The sequence below is a fragment of the Sturnira hondurensis genome, unplaced genomic scaffold, assembly GCF_014824575.4.
Source record: "Sturnira hondurensis isolate 20B ecotype Veracruz unplaced genomic scaffold, ASM1482457v3 Scaffold0003801, whole genome shotgun sequence".
Taxonomy (NCBI): Eukaryota; Metazoa; Chordata; class Mammalia; order Chiroptera; family Phyllostomidae; genus Sturnira; species Sturnira hondurensis.
Genome location: NW_028076432.1, coordinates 5,075,714 through 5,095,298, shown reverse-complemented (window position 1 = coordinate 5,095,298; position 19,585 = coordinate 5,075,714). Strand labels below are relative to the sequence as shown.

The following is a 19,585-nucleotide window of genomic DNA, read 5'->3' as shown; positions in this document are numbered from 1 at the left end:
GCTCTTATCTGTAAAATTTGACATCATACTGCTACTTCATGGGGTGACTAAATGAGGTAAAATGAAAAAGGCCTGGAATTAGGATCTGGGAAGATCTCTATCCATATCACAATCAGTCATCAACAGATTTTTCACACTCAGATTCACTAGAGTATATAGTGTTTGCTCAAGGTCACCCTCAGATCCCTTAGAATGCTTATTGGTCTCTTTACACAGTGTTTAGGAAGCTCAGAAGGAATACACATGGAGTCCCAGAATTCAAAGACGACCTTGCAAATCTAAGTTATGAGGATAAGAATGACGCACTTATGCTTTTGGTATAATATTTCCATTTCTTTTTTGAGGTCCATTTTGCAAATATGTGTGGGTATTTATTAAAGTTCTAAGATAAATGTATATACTATTGAACCTGCTGAATCGGACTTTTCTTAAGGACCATCTATCACTTTAACTCACCAGGCAGTCTCGCCCCGGAGCTGGAACACGTGGCAGAGACAGATTGCATGGTTGGAGAGGAGGGTGACTTGGCCACAAAGGGCCCTCATCTCATCTGTTCTCGTGAAAATATCTGTGACACTGTGAGGAAAGCCAAGAGCCTCAATCCTCGAAGCACCCAGGCAGGCTGCCCTGGCCGCGGAGGGCCTAGGCATCCCCGTGAGCAGGCTGCCTTATGGAGAGTTTGACTCTGACATTAAATTCACCTGCTTCAAGTATTTTTCACCCATTTGTTCCGCTCGCCACTTGCCAGCCTTTTCCAAAAATGTAATGCAGGGACATTTATTATGTGTCTACTCTGCCATATCCACTATTAGGCCCTTTTGCACATACGTCATTGAATCCCGAGACAACCATATAAAATATGACTGGGTATTCAGAGGTGAACACAGTGGTTTCCTTGCCTTTAAGCAGTTCTCTCTCTACCTAAAGAGACTCCTGCGGAAGGCCTCTTACCTAGGAAATCAGGGTGCATTCAGCACCTGCTTCTCTAACATACCACTAACATTTACTCCTAGGCTCCAAGTCATTACTGCTATGGCCTTACCCACGGGTGGGGGCTCTTCAAGTCGTTACTGCAATAACTACTTCTAGGAAGATTTTCAGAATGTATGATAGAAGAATCTCTTCAGTTCTCTGCCTTTTTCTTTTCTGATCATTCCAATTAGGCTCTCACCCTTAACCTTACTCCCCAAAGGAGATTTTTCCTGAGATGTGAGTGAGGAAACATTTCTTTTACCCTCTAGTTTCCTTTGAAGTAGGAGGTGTGTTTTATTTTCTTTCCCTTTAATTAGTCACCTACTTCTGTTTTCCACTTGTTTAAAGGTAAGTTCCTTAGAAGGCTGGATAACATTTAGGTTTATAATAAAGAAGTAAATACCCTTAGAAGATGTTCATGGAATTTTAAGATGAGGAAACTGCAAGGGGAGGCCGATCGCCTGGGTTCATAACATGGGATGGGAGGGAAAGGCAGGATCTGAAACGAAAAGTCTCCTGGGCATCAATTTGTTTAAAGCTTAAAAAGAAGTCACCCGCCCTGTTCTAACAGCTTTTCACTACATCATGTAGTTCCCTTTACCACGTTACTTGCATGGTGTCCCGATCAGATCACTATGTCATGGAAGATAATTTGGGAACTGTAATGTAATGTAGAGGACATTAGTCCAATGGTCATCATTATAGATAAAACCCTTTACAGTCACACTGCACTGAAAGTTGACAGACCCCTATATACACCTGAATATTTCTCACAACATCTCTGTGAGGTGAGCAAAACATTTTTATCTTAATTCCATAGATCGGGTATTGAAAGCTAAAATAAATATAAAAAAAAAAGAGGAAAAAAAGCCTATAATGCAAATAGTGAACACCTTTCCCCCGCATTGCTCAGTCTCAACCATCATCAGCTCTGTTGAATTTCTCCTGTGGGTTCCCTAGTCCCAAGCATTTTACCATTTCTTCTGTAACCGTTTCAGAATGTCTAATAAATCAATGACTGTTTTATATAGATTCTGAATGTTTTATAATTAAATGCTTAAAAATACAAATTTTTTAACTTGGAGATTTATATTTTCCATATGGAAGTAGTTAGGTGGTAAGAAGTATAAGCCTTGGAACCCCCCTGCCCACATCCTGAGATCACTAGGTTTGTTGGTGCCTGACTGTGGGGCAAACAAGGAGGAAACTGGGTCTGTGAGGTGGGCCGAATGCACCTGCCAAAAAATCACAGTGTGCGAATTCAGATGAGCTGAATTAAACAGATAATCAACATCATCATCAAGTACATGAGAATTACTAGAGGATCTTTTAGAATCTACTTGTAAATTGCTATTTTTAGTATCTGGATCAGGTAATCAGGGCCTTTTAACAGCCTTAGAGCAGGTTTCTATCCTCCTGGAAAAGGTGGTTAGCACCTTTGTTCTCACCATGTGTACTATGTTGTGTTGGGGCTTATTAGATTTTCAATGGTTTATCTGGTTTTCTGATCGCAATGTGCTGCGGACCTTGAATCTGGCTAAAGTGTGTGGGAACTGAGACTTTGACATAGTTTTGCTTAGCCATTCCCAATTCAGATGAATAGGGGTACTTCCCTGATGCTCTGAGGCTGTAAGGCAGATATCCTGACCTGCCTCAGGAAAAGTGTGCTTAGCTGACTCCGGACAGTTCACACGTCAAGGCCAGATTGGAATGAATGGGAAAATGCTCTGAAAAGATGGTTAAAAGGTTCTTTCTAGCCTCATCCCCAGAGGTTTCATCAATTTTTGCCCATGTCCGAACCTAGTTTGCTAATAATGTTTTCCTTGATTCTTTTAGTTATCCAATGTCCTAGCAAGGTTTTCTCTCTTATTTAGCCAAAGCCATGTGTTTGCTCTTTTTTTTTTCTTTACAACTAAATAACCCAGGCTGAGACATCACCTGTGTTTGAATAAAGTGTCACCTTTTCCAGCTACCCCATCAGGAAGGAGCTGAGACTCAAAGCCGGTGCTCCTCCTCCAGTGAGCACCGTGTTGGCTTGGCTCCTTCACATACTTCGGGTTTCCACTAAAAAAAATCACCTCCATAAAGAGATTTTTTTAAAACCACCAACCTATAGTTCCTCTCCAAACCACTTTGTCACTCCACCATGTTTATTTTGTTTCCTTCATCACAATCCGATTTCATTTTCTTTATTTTTACCTGTGTATTTTTCCCAAATGTAATCTCCTGGAGTAGAAGGACCTTGTCCATCTCGTTCGCCTCTGTGTGCCTAGAAGTAATGATGATGCATGGTACATGGTGGATCATCGGTCATTATTTTAAGTCAATGAGTAGATGAATGAGTGAATGAATGAACAACCTTACCCACGATCACACAGCCTGTGAGAAGCAGAGACTAGATTTGGACAGAAGTATCCTGACTCTAGTGTCTCCACTCAGCATGTGCAGGCAGTTTAAAAGCAAGTAACTAAAGTGGATGTGCACACACATGGATGCATGAGTGAGAGACAGAGAGGAGGAGGGAGGTGGGGAGGAAGGGAGGAGAGAAAGAGAGGGAATAAATATTGAAGAAAAACAGAAGTATTTGCTTTGATCTGCTAACCTGGAAAGTGTTTATATTTAGTACCAACCCAAGGCTCTTAGGTAAAGGAAAACTGCTCATTTTTGCTTTCTATTTGAACCAGTCAAGCATTTTAATCTAAGATAATCATTAAGACGGCAAGGACCTTTTAGTACCGTGGAGCAGTTTTGGTAGGGAGTGTCATCAAGAGTCTGCAGATTGCACAGAGCATCCCGCTCGCAATGTATAATGCAGGCCTTGGATTTTAGCGCTTCTTCCGAATAAAGGTCATCAGTGAGGTTGTGAAAAGCATGGCGTTTCTGAGTCCCTGGGTAAATTTGAATTACTAAATTGTCACTAGCCCTTTTGTTGATTAAAGGGCTATTCAACATAAAATCTGCCTTTAACAGGGATTGTGTTTGGCACAAATGGCCCTGTGAGGCACACATCATTATCCTACTTTACAGATGAGGGAATTGAGGTTCAAAGAGCTTCAGTCCATAACAGGTAGGGTCAGTGAGCTGCTGAGCAACATCAGGTTTGGGATTCCTGAGTCCAAGCTCTTAAGCACTCAACTATGGGCACCCTTGAAAAAGATCATTTATATTTAAACAAGTTGCCACGGATTACACAAAAAGTAAAAATCAGTATCTTTGGTGAAAGCAACCTGAGTAGGAATTACAAAAGGTAGGTTTTGGTATTATGTGGCTTTGGTATTATGTGGCTATGTGACTCGTCCTGAGGTGTATGGGAAAGAAGCCTCTGTCTGCCCCTCACACACGGATGTCCAACTTCAGCCTCACCACTTCCCTTGTCTATGACCCACATTAATTACTTTATCTCCGAGTTCTTTGGTTCTGCCACTGTGGGATGAAGAAAATAATACCTGACACATGAGGATAAGGAAGGTGTTTAGAAAACTTTAGGATGCTCTAAAAATGTCAGGGATCAAGATTTTTAGATAATGACTGGCTTAGCACTCAAAAGATATTTTTAAAAGTAGGGCTTTCTTTTGGCACAAGAGATTCTTGCTTTTGTTGTTTCAGCCCAAACCTCCTTTCACACCTTTCCTTTTGCTTTGCTTTGTTTTGATTTTTGTTTTTGACCAGTGATTTTAACGCATTATTTACATGATTAACTAGTGTTACTGATATAGTATATCTGATTCTGTATTAGAGCTTTAGAATGTTGTGGGTTTTTTGGTTTGCTGATGTCTCAGAAAATGTATGTCATTAGAATGGGGCCTGTGGTTTATTCATCTGCTGTTCTTGAACCCACACATAGTACCTGGCACTCCTTCAGCCCCTTATCGTTAGGTGGACTAATTAATGAATACCTTTGGATCTCAGCAATGTAAGCACTTTTGAAAATTTAATCCAAACCCAGGGAATGTGCAATGTAACGCCAACACATTGCATAACCTATCTACTGCTGTCTGTGACTAGTTATCTCCATCAGTGTTAGTGCCAGAAGATGCACTAAGTTGATCGCTAGGCAGTGAGTATCCCGACAGTGAGTATCCAGTTTCCACCCCACTGAGCGAGCCTACCTTTAGCAACAATCTGTGGGAAGCTGTCATGTAAAAAATCACTGTCTTTTCATGTGTGGTTTATAGTCATCCTGCGCTGTGTGTGTCTTGCATTTTGATTGCCAGTTGGTCATAAGCCATAGCTCAATCAGTGGGTAGCTTTAAATATCTCCTTCCTTGAAACCTGCGTGGCTGCCTGCTGTCGGATCAAGGTAATGTGGATCCGTGACAGCCCTGAACAGAACCAACATTCCATAGAGCTGTGATGGCATTTGAGTGTCATTGGTAAGAGATGATTTGTTACTTTAATTTCCATGGAGGTTGACATATTTCATTATGCGAAATGCTAAACAAGTTTTATATGAATTCTGAGGTTCCCAAATTCATGACATGGGAATTCTAATTAGTTTTTATGTGAGCCATGCAGAGGGCAAATGAGCTTATAATTTTGCTTGACTTAAATTTTCAGAGATTTCCTTATGGGTCTTCTTTGGAAATAGCAGTATGTTCCTGGAAGAGTCTAATGATGTTCTAGATTTCTAACTTCTTGGTCCCTATCTCTCCTAGAAAAAGCATTGTCTTTCTGATTGGACAGTGGGATAGATACTCAGATGTAAGGTCTTTCAGGTAGGGCCTCAACTCTAAAACTGTAGAGGCGACAGGGTACAATTGTAATGACAATAATGTAGGATTTGGTAGAGTGCAGAACCAGCCCAGCTTTGGTACATATTAGCTGTGTGACTTCAGGCAAGTCATTTAATGTCTTATGACTCTCAAGTTTCACATTTAAAAAATGAATATCATAATTCCTCTGAAATCCCATAGCAATTTATCTCTCCTATGAAAAGAGAAAGAAAAAGATACTAATATTAATTGCATAGCATCTATATGCAAACCTTGTGCTAAACACTTTCATATCTGCTAGTTAATCTACATGGCAAAGTTAAATACCATTATCTATTTGTTTAACTAGTGAGACTACTGAGAATTGAAGTTTAAGTACTACCCAAGATCAGAGAACTGGCAATTTGTACTACCCATTAACCCACAGCTCTTCACAGTAATTTTCTGACTCTGGAATATTTCTTTTACTACCTCACAGTAAGTAAGTAGTCCTTCCCTTTGTTCAAAAATTGTCAGTACCCAGGTATTGCTCTGGACATTGGAGGTACAGTCTGAGGCCAATTACTAACTCACAACTCTCATGGGACTTCCATTGTTTTCCAGTGAACTGTGAGTCATGTGAGAAAAAAAATAAGGTAACCCAAATGAAAGAGTTTGGAAAACATAAAACACTAAGTGAACTTTAGGTGTTATTTTTTAAGCTAGAAAGAATTTTCCTCTGAACTGACTTTGTGTATTTCTCAATAAGAAGCCCATTAATTTTCCTCTTATATGGTAATAACACAGTATCTGCATAATAATAAAAGTCTTCACTGGAGAAAGCACCAAACAGCCCAAAGTGAATCTTGCCTCCCTTACTCAAGGTTTAAAGAATCCAGATTCTGTGACATGCAATATGCATGCCCTAGAGATTGGGATTGTTATGGTAACTGATTACTAAAATAAAGCCTACTTAATCTGTGGTTCATCCTTTTGGCAGGCACAGAATGCAACAACCAACAGCAATGGTTAGAAACTCAGCACTCTGACTCAAGTGCTCCACCTCCCCGATGACTCACAGAACTCACACCGAGCCATATGACAGCACACATCGAAGAATGTAACAGTCATTGTCTACCCTTGATTTCTGATCCTTTTGCGAAGCAGGCTTCTCTGCAGGCTATTAAGAAAATCTGAAAGTAGATGAGAAGGTAACGAACTTAGGGTTCAGGATGTTGGTATGTTCTGAACTTCAATACCCTTATCTAGGCAGCCAGGAAATTTTAGTGAACCTATTTTTTATGAGCAACCAGAATATTCTCACTACCTACTCAGATATGCTCAGCTCAGAGTAGCTTAGCATAGCTTAGCTTCCTGGTGATACTTGAGAAAGCAAGAGGAGATACCCATAATTCAATCCCGGATCCTTATCAGAGCCATACCTTTAGACTCAGCCTTGCTCTTGACCTTGGGATCCACCATGACCAGAAGAATATAAGGAACGGTAATTCTGTGGCTCAGAGGAATCATCAGTTCATCCTTGTTCCTTTGATATTGTGCTGTTAATAATCCTTTGCTCATTCTTTAAACATGCATGGTCATCTGCTATGTACCCTATTTAACTGAGTGAGCGAGGCTGGGTCCATGATTTCACAGAGGTTGGAGAACAGTAGGGAGGCCATGTAAATATAGAGGTCATTCTATCCAGTGTGAGTTGTGATTGGAATTAATATAGTAATAGGCACAATATTGTGGGATATTGTGAGAGCACAGAGGAGGAGAATCCCACCCACACTAAAGGTAGACAGAGAATCTTCTCAAAATAGATGATAACTAAACTGACATCATTCATACTTTCATTTATTCAACAAAGATTTATTGAGTGTCTAGAAGGCACTGTTCAAGGAACTAATGACATGGCAATAAAATGAACAAAATCAAGTCATTTGTCTTCTGGAGGGCAGAAATGCTAAATACTATATACTTGAAGGTGATGTTGAGTGCTGAGGAGGAAAATAAAGCAGGAGAAGGGGAATGATGGTTCAGGCTTGTGCACTGGGTAGGGTGGCCCATTTATGTTAGGGTGCTTGCATCTGGCTCCGCTGACTCTGGTGTAATATTTTTGAGCAGAGATCTGGAGAAGATAAGAAAGCAAGGCAAGATAACCAGATAGAGGAATCCAGGAGCACAAGAACTCTGAGGTAGTAACCATTGTGTCGGAGAAAAAGCAAGAGTGGCGTAGGGGACAGTAGTAGGAGGTGAGGTCACAGATGGCCTGGGAGAAGATTACATAAGCTCTCGGACAGGGCAGAACTCTAAATGGGAAGCTTTGGGGGTATTTTTGAACAGAACAATGGCATAATTGGATTGTTTTTAAAGGGATCTGTACATGTGTGTAAGTGTGTGTGTGTGTGTTTCAATGGTGGTGGAAACAGAGGAGGGTGATGAGAGAAAATGTGTCATGCTGAATAATTTGGGAATTCATCTGAGGACAACACAGAGCCACTGATGGGTTTTAAAAGGAGAAAGGACTGGAAATTCATGAAATTGAAGATAGGGACATTCCTCTGGAAACTGCTGCAGCAAGTTAGACAGCCTTCAAATATATTCCAGATAACCCTGGAGAAGCCATCCATCACTCAGATCCCATGACTCTGCATGGCTCCCCCTTCTTTCAGTCACAGCTGAGGTTCTTCTACCCACCAACCCCTGTGTCTGCAGTCAGTCCCTGGCTGGAACCATTATATTTCACTTGGTCCTAGTCCCTGAAACCACGGCTATCTACCAGTCATCACCACTCTGTCACCTAGGACTTTATTCTTTCAATTCATCTCCCTAGGAACAACCCACCACCTGATGCAGTCCTGACCCTTCAACTTTTCCAATCTTCCTGGGTCAGTTTCTAAGTACATGATCCACTCCCCTGGGGGTGGCCCTGTGCTGGAAGTCTCAGCTTTCCTGATGTGGACAGTCTTGAGCAGTCACTCCAGAAGAAAAAAAGTCTTAAATTTTAGTATTCTCCTTTCAGGTAAAAAATATGCCATTAAAAAAGGTGCTGTTTTCTAAATATTATTTTTCAATTATAATTAATATTTAATATTACTTTATATTAATTTAAGGAGTGCAGCACAGTGATTATATAATCACATACTTTACAAAGTGTCCCTCCTGACATTTCCAATACTCACCTGGCGCCTTACATAGTTACTACAATATTAGTGACTACATTCCCCATGCTGTACTTTACATCCCCATGACTGTTTTGTAACTACCAATCTGTACTTATCAATCCCTTTGCCTTTTTCACCCAGTCCCCCAAACACATTCCCCTTGGGCAGCCGTCAGTCTGTTCACTGTGTCTATGAGTCTGTTTCCAGTTTGTTTGGCCATTTCTTTTGTTCTTTAGATTTCACATGTAAGTGAAATTGTTTTTCACATGTAAGTGAAATTGTTTTTCTCTGACTGATTTATTTCACTTAGCTTAATACCCTCTAGGTCCATCCATGTTATCTCAAATGGTAAGATTTTATTCTTTTTAATGGCCAAGTAATATTCCATCCAGGGGCATCCAACCTTTTGGTGTCTCTGGGCTACACTGGTGGAAGAAGAAGAGTTGTCTTTGGCCACACATTAAATACATTATGACATGTAATCACAAAAGATCTCAGAATGTTTTAAGTAAATTTATGATTTTTTGTTGGGCTGCATTCATAGCCACCCTGGGCTACGTGTGGCCTGCAGGCCACAGGTTGGACACTCCTTGTATACATGTACTACAGCTTTTTTATCCAGTTGTCTGATGATGGGTGTTTGGGATGCTTATGTATCTTGGCTAGGCCAGGCGGTCTTCATCTTCATCCTTCTCACTGCCCCATTCAGAGCATTTTCCATCTTCGTCTTCCCCTCCCCCCAGGCACCAAGTGTGCAGTAGTCCCAGCCAAAGACCATGTGTCATCCGTCTCCTGCTTTCCCCTCATCGTGCACAGGAAGCACTTGCCTTTTGCAGAGGGACCCTGCAAAGAAATTGAGAGGAGAGTATATACAGAAGTTGTCAATCTTCAATGATGGCTGTTTAAATATCTAAGAGGGTGATAATTTTGGACGCTGATGTCTTTTCTGCCTTTTACCTGCCATGCCAGTGGTGCCTGCTGGTCACCCTGTGCTTTTCAGGGGCCTCCCCTCTATCGACTGAATCCATGGGTATGACATGGATCTGACAACATAAGACTTTGCTAACATTCTTAAAAAGTTTCATTAGCTCTGTTCGAGGCCAACATGCTCACCTTAGCCAAATGATCCTTTCAGGTACCATGTTCCTAATAAAGTAAATGAGGAAATATGAAACATCATTAGTGTTTTCTCAAAACTTGCATTTTTTTTTTGGAATGCCTATCATGGTCTAGACCGAGAACAGTGGAGATTATTATTTCCAATTTATAGTTGAAAACCCCACTGTATACTACATGGGCCTACGGAATCTTGCTCCTCGGTTCATCTTTGACCTGGGAGAGTGGTAATGCTGGAATCTGAACCAAGTCTGATTGCTTCCCATGCTTATTTGCTGTTTATCTAGAGTTAAACGCATTTGGGGGGACATTATTCTGTCTATCATGGTATCTGTCTATCTTGGTATCCAAGAACCTGACCAATCTGTGATGCATAAAAACACCCCCTACAAATAGAAACCATTATTGTGATTCAGATAAGGTTGGCTAGAGAGGATGTGGAGGGAGTATAGGGGGAGGCAGTTGATGGATGAGTAGGGGAAAAATTACCAAACGTACCAACTGAAAAACCCACCGCCACTTACATTTAGAGAAGCAGAGACAGTATATTGTCTTTGTTCTGCTTAGTGAAACTAATTTCACTGTTTGGTCATGGCAAATTATTTTTATGCAGATAGTAAAATACATCAAAATCTAAACCTCTGCCCAAGCCAGAGATTCACAATGAGAAGGCAGTAATCAGCTGAGTGATATTTGAATCTGATCTGGGTAATTCACCATCACACTAGATCCCTAAGCTGCTGGACATTATAGGTAGGAAAGGGGACATGACTGAAGATCAAGTCTTCTCATCCCATTTTGTCTCGTATTTTCAGTCATTACTCTCCTACATGCTTCCTCCCCCTATTCTATGGCCTTTCCATTTTAAGAGAATGGAAAACCCTCCCCCTTCTCAGAAACATCAGGAACTCCATGATGAAGCATGATTTTTTTTTCTTTAGGCATGCTTTAAGGAAGTTATTATCCCCTGGGAATTTCACATACATTCTTTTAGTTTAATGGTTGAAATTATCTATTGGAACTTAAATGAAAAAATCATGAGCTACCCCATTTAAGCCAGTAGTTAACATCCTAAGGTTCCCAAATCACGACATTTCCTGAATCCACTAAAGATGAGGATGGCATGGTGATGTTGGTGGTGATGGTAGTGAGGATAACAGTGAAGAGGATGATGACGAAACAGCAACTAACATTCATTAAATATAGTAGATATTACACTAAATATTTTATATTCAATATCTTACTCCTACAACAATTTTGTGAAGTATATACTATTATTTTTCTCATTGTACAACTGAGGAACACAAGCTTAGAGGGGTTAAATGGTAGAAACAACATTCAAAACTACCTACTAAAAAGCCTGAGTCCTTGACCATGCCATCGTCAATATTCAGAAAGCCTCACCCAGTCGAACTTTGACTCTATAATACTAAATCTGTATTTTCTTCATGAAGAAATCAGTTTCTTTGCTTTTGGCTGGAGTTGTTTCCCTCATTCTGCCAACAGTGACATGCTCAGCCTGATTTGAACTTGTCAGAATGGTTCCAGATATACTTGAATGTAGTTTCTTAAAAAAAAAGAATACAATTATCACTGTTTCTATAGTTGGCTAGATAGAAAAATTCTTCAGCATATGGGAATCTATAAGGTTAAATAAAAAATGGAAGTCTTTTATTGATACCAGAACAATTGGTGCCTGTGTTCTGAATTGTAATATATTCCAGCCTGAAAAACTTTAAGTTTATATCTCTGGGTTGTAAAATTAAATCAATACCCTATTTTATAAATTCTGTTGGGTCATAATTTTTTATTTTACATTTACTTCACTTGTCTCTTGGAAAGCTTCCAGAACACCACAAGCTTTCTTTTCTTTAGCAACCATCTCTACAATAGAAAAAGAAAGTAGCAAACATTTTTACCATAGGAGATAAAGTGAAAAGATTTAAATGTGAACGTGGATCTTGGCAAAGGAGCTTAGTCAAAAAGTAGGTGATAACACCAGGGGAAGTAAATTAGGTGAAAAACCTAACTGACACTGTCAGTGTGAGCTTTACAGAAGGTTATAGAGAAAAAAATCTAATTTTAAGAACCATGGAACTTGACTGCAAGTGAGAGTTGAAAATGTTTAAAACTTTGACATAGACATAGAGCACGAGCAAAACTATGATTGCCTTGGCCATCAGAACTACTTTAGAGTAAAATTCTCAAGTTTAACTTTATGACAGCTTACTTAGAGCCATATAGATACTTTATTTTACCAAGTAAGGTGTGCTCATACGATTATACCCTCCTTCGGTGTCCTATGTTGGATTAGGCTTCCCCTTGTTAGTACCTGATGTTGGCTTCAGACTTCCCCTGACCTTGGCAATGTGTCTTGACATTCTACCTGTCTCTCTCCACCCTTTCGGTTGTATATGGAGAAGTAGCTCTGGCCCATTAGCCCTGCTGATCTCTTTATGATCACTTCTTTTTATGTGATTCAAAGGATTTTAATTATTATTCATTCACTTATTCATGCAACCAATTAGTCAACAGACATTTCTATATGTTTATTCCAGCATTGTAATAATGTACCTATATCCTAAGGAATAAGCAAAAGAGCCAAATAGATTCATAAAGGAGATGATAAAAGTATTGCCAGTGTCCCTAACATCAATGAGAAAAGGAAGGCTCCAGAGCTTTAAATCATTCATCCTATCAGGGTTTATTATTGACCAACCCCACCTCTAAATTTAGAGTCACAGGCCATCACAGGTGCTACGTGTGTAATTGTTGATTATACCCGTGGTCTTTGTAATGGCTTGGTATGAGAGGTTATGTTCTCAGCAAGAACTTCTGACCCAGGCATGGCAGGGATAACTCATGGGCAAACTGTTTCTGCTCATTTATTGTTGTATGTACGTCTTTGGCTGAAAAGCAGAAAAGGTAAGAATAGACAGGAAATTATATAACTACTACTGAAGTGATTCAGGGCTGCAGAAGAGATGCCTTCATCATTTAGAGCACCAGACTGAAGCAATCCTGCCTGGCTTCACACCATAGCTTTACCACTAACTTTAAGACCACTTGAGGAAATGTTTTTATCTCTTTGGCTTTCGATTTCACAACCTGAAATGTGAAAATAGTAACAGATCCCTTTTCTGAGAGTTGGTGAGCATTAAGTGGATTAATACACATACACATATATATGCACGCCACTTAGAAGATCTAGTCAAATGAGTGGTGTTGGTTATTATTATCCCTACTTTCCAGAACTCCAGAGAACAGAGTAAATCAGGAGGGAAATAGGCACCATTCGGTTACATTGGACTTTGACCTACTCATGGGTACATGTTTCTTGTCCCTTTAAGGCAATTCTTATATTTTTTCAAAGTACTTCTGATCTAGTCTTTAAATCCATGTTTCTTCAGTTCAGTCCTCTATTCCTTTTGCTTATTCCTATTGACTAACACCAAATTGCAATTCTACTTGTTTTCCATCATGGTATCAATAGCCTGTTTCTAGGGACCCAAAATTAATCTCCACCAAAAGTCATCAACAGCTGTGATTAAACAGATGTGAGGAGCTTACTCAACCAGGACTCAGTTCCCCTGAACTTTTCACTTAAGAATGTCACTCAGTCATCCGTGACTGCTGCCGAGCTCTCAGTCATTTTACAATCATGGGATGTAGAATATGAACATCTCAGTTCTTCTCCTGATCCCCAGCTACCAACCTCCTGCTTAAATGGAAATTGTACAATCCTATCTCCAACTGCATATGAGCACTTTCCATTTATAGAACATCAAATTATGTGCCGGATTATGTCTTTAGCACTTTATACTAATATATTTAATTCTCATTACAAGCTGTGAGAAAACTACTACTATCTTTTTCATTTTACAGATGAGAACACTGTGGACTAAAGAATTTAGTCAATAATACAGGCCTAGTAAATCACAGAGCTGGGGCTTGAACCTGTTCTCTCTAATATAAGGGTCGATGTTATTATTAACCACTGAACATCCTGCTTTCCCAAGATTCGTTAAATATTTTCTTTTTTATACTCTATAGAATTCCTCCAAGAATTCTGAAGATATTTTCAATGATCTTGTATTTCCTTTGGTTCTTTCTCTTCCTCCCCATTCTTTCCCAGTGTTTACTGCCTCCTTCTCTTTCTTTTTCCCCTTTTCCTTTTGCACTTTATCATCCTCTTCCTCATGGGGCAAAAATAACACTAATATATGATAGCAAATGTTGTGTTCTGTCTTCATCAGCCATTTAACTCCATTGGATTTCCTCTCTGAGTGCACATTTCTAGCATACCTCCAATTACTAATGTCATTATAATAGATTTTTAATCATTTACAAAGCATTTTTATCACCTAAAATGAAATACACTATGGAGATAAATATTTTAGCAATTCCCCAAAGCTATAGTCTAATTTATATGTGGGACCAAAACCATGCATTGGACATTGATTTTTATTTCAGAAAGTTACTCTCTTTTTTCTGGTAGATTGTGTGATTATTTTATTGTCAGTAAATTTTCTTGAATTATATAGTTTACTTATTGTAAAATGTATGTACTATTGAAGGTCAGTTTGGGTGGTTTACAAAAATAAAAAATATTTTGAATATGGGTGATGAGGAAGGGTTTCATGGAGAAAGTAGTTTTTGCGCTTAGAGTTAAATGCCAGTTTGCATTTGGATTCATGGAAAAGTTCATGCAAAAATATTCCAAAAAGAAAGAGTGATAAGAATACAAGCATCCTACTGGCATTGATGAAGAAGGATGGAGCCAGCGTTTTGTTTTGGTTGAAATAAAGGGGTGACTGAAGGAAATCGTGAAGGACTAGGCATTGGATAATAAAGAGGGGATAAGTCAACGAGAGCTCGTTTTATCAATGTCAGGTGATTCTGTGGGTTACAAGGAGCCACTGGGTATTTTAAAGCATGGATATTACACTACCAGAAAACTGTCCCTAAAAAATGATCTTCTGACAGCAGAAGATGAATGAGAAGGAAAGGAAATTGAAGGCAAAGTGGCAGTTTGGCTACCGTCAAACTTGTTGTCTGCCAAAACTGAACTGAAGGAGGACACTCACATTCATAGGAACCAAGGATGTAACCTGGGGAATATCCAATTCACATTTCAATAGCTGGAACTTCACCACTTTCTCTACTCTCAATAAAATGTACAGGTAGGGATGCAATAAGTCAGAATCTTATCATAAAAGGGATAGACTTAGATGATTTTCTAATTAATTTCCAACTATATTACATTCATATTTTGCTTTTATTAATAGTAACCAATTTCTCAAAATTGATCTCATTACTTTTTGCATCATACAAGAATGTCAAAGACTCAAGTCAGAACACCATGCTTAAAATCCACTGGTGTTCATTATGGTCACAATAGTGGGTGGGGGAGAAGAGGAGATGGATTTGAGAGAAACTACAGAAATAGAATTGAAAAGACCTGGCAGCTTATTACATTTGGGACACAGAAGAGACTTTGGAAAAGATTTCAGGGGTTCAAACACGAGTAACTGGCTGGATGGTGGTGCCAATGAAAAGTTAGGAAAATAAAAGTGGAAGGTGTAGGAGGAAAATGGTTGGGTTCAGTTTTGACAAAAGATAAATTAAGTTAATCAGACATCAAACGCACCTATTATTTTTATAAAAAAGAGTACGTGTGTGCCCTGGCTTGTTTGTCTCCGTGGATTGAGTGCCTGCCTGCAAACCAAAGGGTTGCCAGTTTGATTCCCAGTCTGGGTACATGCCTGGGTTTTGGGCCAGGTCCCCCTACGGGGGACATGAGAGACAACCACACACTGATGTTTCTCTCCCTCTCTCTCTCTCCCTCCCTTACCCTCTCTCTAAAAGTAAATAAAGTCCTTTAAAAAAAGAATAAGTGTTACAAATATATACTGAAGATTGAAACAAATTTGTGCTTCTTCACCTTAAGCCTGTGTTTTCTTTACTAGACGAAAGGGAGTGAAGTATTTGGGGGGATATATTTAAGAAGCACATTTTAAACAAGAATAGTGGATGGGTTAAGAAAAAAGAGGGGGGTAATACTTAAAGAGCACTGAGTGTACAAATAATTTTACCTGTACCTAAAATGTGGGCTAATCACTATTATTGTGGGGGACATAAAGAATGAGTGCTTAGGCCAAAGACAGATAACAGCTGAAAAAAGAGAAATACTATGGTGAAGTTCATTTTGTAATCATAGAATTTAAAATGTCTGTATCCTCTGTGTTTCAAAGATCAGTATAGAATGGATCTGTAGTGTGGAAAGAGGCAGAAAAACTGATCTGAGCCCTCTCTGCTGTTTATTAGGTGTATAGTTTTGGAGGAAGTTATGCAAATTTCTGAGCCTTGTGGACTGCTATTATTACTGAACATTTAAGCAGCTATGATGAGTCAGGTCTCATCTTTGAATATTTTAGTTAATACACTTTACATGGATACTCTTGAAGAAGAGGAAGCATATCTTTATTCTCTAGATGATATTATTATTAACCACTGGTTTGTAAAATTAAATCAATACCCTATTTTATAAATTCTGTTGGGTCATAATTTTATTATTTGACTCCATGCTTGGTTTTGGGGTCATTAAACATGCACTTAAATATAAAATTATAGACCTTTTTGCACCTCAGATAAACTACAATATCTGTTACATCCACCAACCTTGTAAGAGATCTTAATCATTCTCATGTCAAGGCCTTCAGTAGCAATAGGTTTCACCATTGTCCAGTCCCTTTAAGTTACTGGGCAATGAAAGGCTTCTTTCATATAGTCACCACTACTTTGCATTCCAGCTCACTTTTCTGATTCAGAGTCAGTGAGATGGTGATAGGGGAAAGTGAAGTAAGCTGTCTTTCAAGTGTCCTTAACTCTGGATGGTGAGGGGTGCTGTTCGCACACAGAACAGTGAAAATGGAATCCTCATCTAAATCTATGAGCTAGGGAAAGAGATCATTTGTGGGACAGATCACAGCCTAGAAAACCTACACCCTGTAACAGAGACACAATGCTAATGCAGCTCAGCGGGCACAGCTCCCAGGCCACATCCTGACTTTGGCCATAGTCATCAACCAAGACTCTCTAAGCTGCAGCCACATCTGGAGGTCATCTCCTCACTATCCCAGCCCCACCCGGACTGACCTTCCCAAACAAGCTTCCCTCTAATAAAGTCACTGGATGCTTATCTACTCCTGCAGCCTCCTTCTTTCTCCATTTTCTTTCCAGTTCCCTTGTCATGATGAAACTTTTGCAGAGCTTCCCTTTGTTCCTGGATTTTAACTTTGAACAGATTGTCTTGTGATTCAAATGACTAAACTCTGGTTCTGTTTGGCTTATTTGATTTTCCTTTTTTTTTTTTTTTTTGATGAGTGGAAATTTTGTAATTTCCTTTTTTTGAACATAACTAAAAGAGACCAAATATATTCAAGATAGTATTGCTTGATACCTACAGATTTAGAAATAATTCTTAACCCTATCATTGAAGTTCATTTCTAATTTGGTCTAATCCTACTTCTCCAGCCATACCCTCTGCCAACCCCTTTTCTCCAGGGATTATCTTTAAAACGGGATTATCTTTCTAGACTGTTTCAGATGCTTTTTGACTCCATGCTTGTTTATTTACAACATGTTTCCCTTTCCCCCAGTTGGTTAAATTTCTTTAATCTCAGCTTGTTCAAGTCCTCCCATCTATTTTTCAATGCCATTTGAATGGTCTCTCCTTGGTGAAGCCTTTCCTTACTTTTCAGGCTGTGTCCTCTGCTGAATCACAATGGCTTTTCTCAGCTCTCCTCTGGCCCAGTCTCACTGTAGTTTTTTGCATACCTCTCTTCACATTCTCCCTCGTTTGTAAACTCCCTAAGGGATGGGGCAGCATTTTACTGTATCTTATAGATCTTATATTATCTCTCACAATATTTCTCCTTAGAAAGGTTGAATTGGAAAACAAAACACCTAAAACATTAGGCTATGCTAAAGTGATTAACCTTTATATTATTTTAGAAATGTGATAACAAAAATATGTGAAACCTTTTCCACCTGACTACTGTCAGTCATATACGCAGACATCCTCTATTACTATATTATTGTTGGGATTTTGATGCCAATAATATTAATTCTTGGGCAAATATAATCACAATGACAGATATTACTATTGTACTATATGTGCTATTTTAAAATCTAATAATTTTATAAGCAGTGAGTGTGTGGTATACCTTGAATTACTAGATGAGTTTTACTCCCTTTGGGACCCATGTATTTTAGAACCAAGTAAACTAATGATAACTTTCCAGCAAATCCAGAATCTAAAAAGGAAGACTGAATAGCCATTGAGTAATTATTTAGTGCATTTTTTCCAGTGTCTGTATTGTTTTTTGTTGTCTAAACAATTAGGTAAATTAAGTCATTCATGATAGCTAGATATTTCTTCTGAAAACAAAAATTTTCTGTATAATCTTCCCTATGAAGCATATTCCAAATTTGGTGGAGTAGATTTCTTATGATTATTTTTCTAGGCCTTCTCAGGTCAGATTAAGAATCTATACCCTCCTTACATAGGACCCTATTAATTGTACTATATCATCAGTTAAGCAGGAGAAATCTTGCATTGCTGTGTGTCGACAGAGAGTGATCTTGCATATCTTTGTACGTCCAGAGTTTAAATTAGTGGCTGCAACATGGCAGGGACCAAATAATTATTGGGTGAGCTATTGGATAAATAGAAAGATGTTTCTGTACTTTACCTAGAAATGCCTGTTTTTTTAAGCAAACAACAATGAGCTTTTTTTGTGGAAGAGATTTCTCCATTGCTCTAAGGACACTATTCTGCCTTACCTCAAAGGACTTTTCACCTTCTTTTATGTCTCTTAGAATGAAAATTGTTATCTTAGGCAAATTTGCACACCTATTTTCAGAGATCAAATTCATCTTGTCACTCACATAGACATGTCAATAATAACACAGCCACTCACATCACCTTGAAACAATTTGGCGACTTAATCTTGCTGTACTTCTAGGAAGGAACTATTAAAAACCAGATAGAGCAAGATAATTTGGCCTAGGCAATCAGCTTGATGAGACCTCCAAGTTTGGGCAGTTTTTTCAGAGGAGAAAAATGAAACATTGTATGTTGCTTTTGTCCAAACTTAACTAAAACCCATTGACTTTGGGTAAAACTGAGTTGAGGGAATGATCTAATGAAAGATCCTCAGGCCTTGCTGGCAGGTCTGTCAGAAGGTCAACTCATAGGAAATATTTGCATCACGTTCAATATGTTATTGAGATCTACTTTGTACATAGGAATAGATAAGCTATGGTAAAGAGGATGGAGCTATTCTGATCTCCTACTCCACATTGCTTAGACTCCCTGTAGTTCCAATGCTCCGTATGACTAGTTCTGGCCAACAGAATGTGGGAAACTGACGTGTGTCATACCAAGGCTAAAACATATCAGTGCTTCTTCCCTCCTGTATGCTCTTTTCCTGACACAGAGATCAAGGAGGCCTCAAATTCCAGATGATGTATTGAATAGCTACAAAATACAGAGTCTGTTAGGTTAAGTTCCTAAATGGCTATGTAGAGCAGAGTGCCCTCTGACCTGCCATAATGTAGCATGAGTGAAAA

At 39.0% G+C, this 19,585-nt stretch overlaps 1 protein-coding gene across 6 annotated transcripts in view; it reads left to right on the top strand.

The window, feature by feature from the left end:
* DLG2 (discs large MAGUK scaffold protein 2) overlaps window positions 1-19,585 on the top strand; it is a 1,965,529-nt gene that overhangs the window by 988,311 nt on the left and 957,633 nt on the right. The window lies entirely within an intron of this gene.